This window comes from Perca flavescens, chromosome 13 (assembly GCF_004354835.1).
Source record: "Perca flavescens isolate YP-PL-M2 chromosome 13, PFLA_1.0, whole genome shotgun sequence".
In the NCBI taxonomy this organism is placed as follows: domain Eukaryota; kingdom Metazoa; phylum Chordata; class Actinopteri; order Perciformes; family Percidae; genus Perca; species Perca flavescens.
The window spans coordinates 33681012-33685142 of NC_041343.1; the positions used below are offsets into that span (position 1 = coordinate 33681012).

The 4131-nt window shown below is 45.5% G+C and overlaps 3 non-coding genes across 3 annotated transcripts; all 3 read right to left on the minus strand.

Moving 5' to 3' along the window:
• Nucleotides 1-2175: 2175 nt before the first annotated feature.
• On the minus strand, nt 2176-2248 carry trnav-aac (transfer RNA valine (anticodon AAC)). Its single transcript has one exon. It is a non-coding gene; the product is annotated as a tRNA-Val (tRNA).
• Nucleotides 2249-2611: 363 nt separating this feature from the next.
• Nucleotides 2612-2684, minus strand: trnav-aac (transfer RNA valine (anticodon AAC)). Its single transcript has one exon. It is a non-coding gene; the product is annotated as a tRNA-Val (tRNA).
• Nucleotides 2685-2877: 193 nt separating this feature from the next.
• On the minus strand, nt 2878-2950 carry trnav-cac (transfer RNA valine (anticodon CAC)). The gene has a single exon. It is a non-coding gene; the product is annotated as a tRNA-Val (tRNA).
• Nucleotides 2951-4131: the final 1181 nt, after the last annotated feature.

Genomic DNA, 4131 nt, shown 5'->3' on the forward strand with positions numbered 1-4131 from the left:
GGTAGGCTAATGTTACCTGCTGCCAAGAGTAGTGTTAACCAGCTAACGGTAGGCTAATGTTACCTGCAGCCAAGAGTAGTGTTTACTAGCTAACTGTAGGCTAACGTTACCTGCTGCCAAGAGTAGTTTTTACTAGCTAACGGTTGACTAACGTTCCCTGCTGCCAAGAGTAGTGTTAACTAGCTAACTGTAGGCTAATGTTACCTGCTGCCAAGAGTAGTGTTAACCAGCTAACGGTAGGCTAATGTTACCTGCAGCCAAGAGTAATGTTTACTAGCTAACTGTAGGCTAACGTTACCTGCTGCCAAGAGTAGTTTTACTAGCTAACGGTTGACTAACGTTACCTGCAGCCAAGATTAGTGTTTACTAGCTAACGGTAGGCTAATGTTACCTGCTGCCAAGAGTAGTGTTAACCAGCTAACGGTAGGCTAATGTTACCTGCAGCCAAGAGTAGTGTTTACTAGCTAACTGTAGGCTAACGTTACCTGCTGCCAAGAGTAGTGTTTACTAGCTAACGGTTGACTAACGTTCCCTGTTTCCAAGAGTACTGTTTACTAGCTAACAGTAGTCTAATGTTCCCTGCTGCCAAGAGTAGTGTTAACCAGCTGACGGTAGGCTAACGTTCCCTGCTGTCAAGAGTAGTGTTAATTAGCTGACGGTAGGCTAATGGTATATGACCACGCCCACTTACTCAGGCCACGCCCCCTTTCATAACAAGAGTAGTGTTTACTAGCTAACTGTAGACTAACGTTCCCTGCTGTCAAGAGTAGTGTTTACTAGCTAACGGTAGACTAACGTTACCTGCTGCCAAGGGTAGTGTTTACTAGCAAACGGTAGGCTAACGTTCCCTGCTGCCAAGAGTAGTGTTTACTGGCTAACGGTAGGCTAACGTTCCCTGCTGCCAAGAGTAGTGTTTACTGGCTAACGGTAGGCTAACGTTCCCTGCTGCCAAGAGTAGTGTTTACTAGCTAACGGTAGGCTAACGTTCCCTGCTGCCAAGAGTAGTGTTAACTAGCTAACGGTAGGCTAACGTTCCCTGCTGCCAAGAGTAGTGTTAACTAGCTAATGGTAGGCTAAGGTTACCTGCTGCCAAGAGTAGTGTTTACTAGCTAATGGAAGGCTAACGTTACCTGCTGCCAAGAGTAGTGTTTACCAGCTAAAGGTAGACTAACGTTACCTGCTGCCAAGAGTAGTGTTAACAAGCTAACGGTAGACCTAACGTTCCCTGCTGTCAAGAGTAGTGTTTACTAGCTAATGGTAGGCTAACGTTACCTGCTGCCAAGAGTAGTTTTTACTAGCTAACGGTAGGCTAACGTTACCTGCTGCCAAGAGTAGTTTTTACTAGCTAATGGTAGGCTAACGTTACCTGCTGCCAAGAGTAGTGTTAACAAGCTAACGGTAGAGTAACGTTCCCTGCTGCCAAGAGTAGTGTTTACTAGCTAACGGTTGACTAACGTTCCCTGCTGCCAAGAGTAGTGTTAACTAGCTAACTGTAGGCTAACGTTACCTCCTGCCAAGAGTAGTTTTTACTAGCTAACGGTAGGCTAATGTTACCTGCAGCCAAGATTAGTGTTTACTAGCTAACGGTAGGCTAATGTTACCTGCTGCCAAGAGTAGTGTTAACCAGCTAACGGTAGGCTAATGTTACCTGCAGCCAAGAGTAGTGTTTACTAGCTAACTGTAGGCTAACGTTACCTGCTGCCAAGAGTAGTTTTTACTAGCTAACGGTTGACTAACGTTCCCTGCTGCCAAGAGTAGTGTTAACTAGCTAACTGTAGGCTAATGTTACCTGCTGCCAAGAGTAGTGTTAACCAGCTAACGGTAGGCTAATGTTACCTGCAGCCAAGAGTAATGTTTACTAGCTAACTGTAGGCTAACGTTACCTGCTGCCAAGAGTAGTTTTTACTAGCTAACGGTTGACTAACGTTACCTGCAGCCAAGATTAGTGTTTACTAGCTAACGGTAGGCTAATGTTACCTGCTGCCAAGAGTAGTGTTAACCAGCTAACGGTAGGCTAATGTTACCTGCAGCCAAGAGTAGTGTTTACTAGCTAACTGTAGGCTAACGTTACCTGCTGCCAAGAGTAGTTTTTACTAGCTAACGGTTGACTAACGTTCCCTGCTGCCAGGAGTAGTGTTAACTAGCTAACTGTAGGCTAACGTTCCCAACAAATAATGTTTCCGCCCGGTCTCGAACCGGGGACCTTTCGCGTGTTAGGCGAACGTGATAACCACTACACTACGGAAACCCTGTGGAGGATGCAGGGATGCATTCACGAATATATAGGAAACTAGCCTCACATGCCCCAAAGTTGGAGATATGCTGGCTCTATACACGCTAAAAGTCCTGATTATTTACATGGAGTCTGGTTGGTCACTTCTGATTCAGGAGAACATACAATAACGATGTTTTTATCTCAAATAGACATGGCAACAGTGACGCCTAGTGGCCTGCTGACTGTAACTACCTTCCACTAAAATAAAGTTTTACATTTACACGGACAATAAGGTCAGAGATTCATACAGCAGATAAAGGATTGTGTTTCCGAAAAAGCAAGAGTTATTAAAATAACCAAAAACCAGAGGTTCCTATCTTAGGGAAAAGCAAACAATGTTTCCGCCCGGTCTCGAACCGGGGACCTTTCGCGTGTTAGGCGAACGTGATAACCACTACACTACGGAAACCCTGTGATAGAAGCATGATGCGTTCATGAAAATATAGGAATCTATACAACATATCTGTTGTTACATGGGTGTGCTGAATGTCTGATGATTACATATACTTGCTAGTTCCCCCAATAAAACATGATACATAGCCTATTTTTGGATAAATATCAGCCTGGATGTGATCTGTAGGTACATTTAAAACGGAAAAGTATGTTTCCGCCCGGTTTCGAACCGGGGACCTTTCGCGTGTGAGGCGAACGTGATAACCACTACACTACGGAAACTGACATGTATACAACACGTGACATATTTCAATAAATACATAATTCAAACGTGTGTGTGTCTGTGTGTGTGTGTGTGTCTGAGAGTGTGTCTGTGTGTGATTAAAAGATCACAGATTAAACTGTTAGTTTGAACTCTAGCGTTAAGCTGCGTGCGCATGATCGGCGGTAAAAACCGCTCTGCGCTGGCCGTTCCATTGTTTTCATACGGGGGAGAGCGGCGCGGCGCAACTAGGCGCAGCGCTACATCTGGCGTCGCGCACCGCTCGGAACTGCAGCCGAGCTCGGCGCTTATAGTTCATATTATTTCACATTTGACCTAGCTAGTTGCCATGACCTGCTTTGCTACCTTTTAGCGCGGACCATGTGTAGGCGACTTTAGATTCGTTCTAAAAATAGCATTCACCGTCATGGACGCTTGCCGCCTACACATTAACGCCGCTCTGCACTGCCCGTTCAAGCGGTGGAGACAACTCGGAGGAAGCACTGCCCTTGACGTCGCGCACCGCTCGGGATTGCCGCAGTGCACTGCGCTCAAAGCTCATATAATATCAACTTTTTAACTTCGTTGCTGCTGACTTTTCCTAGACGCAACGATGACGGATAAGTGCGCTGTGCTGCGCTTTGCCTGTCTGCTCTGCTCTGCGCCCTACATCGCGGATCAAGTGCGGCAGCCAGCCGCGGCGGCGGCGTAATAACGTTACAACGCTGCCGTTACAAGGACACAGGATAAACTAGCTACGCATTTAGCTAATCCAGCTATTCTAACCGATGAAAACACAATTGAACACCAGTAACTCCTTGTAACTGCTTAACGGTAGCTTTACAGAATGACACAGCTTAACATCGTCATGTCTAAATGTATTAAAATGGCAGAGGGAAACGTTAGCACAAGTTTAGCTAGCTAGAATGCTACACTCGGCTAATTCTAGCCTCAACAAATCATCAGAAACATTTACAAAACATGCATTAAACTAAGTTATAACCGATGAAAACACAATATAACACCAGTACCTCATGCTAGCTGCTCACGGAACCCGGATACCACCGCTTTACATCGTTATATTTATCACATTTAATAAAAGAGGAGAGGAAAACTCCCGACCGTTGGTTGCCGTTAGCACTGACACTGACGTTAGCTCAAAATGCTACACTCGGCTAACTCGGACCTCTCATATTAGCCA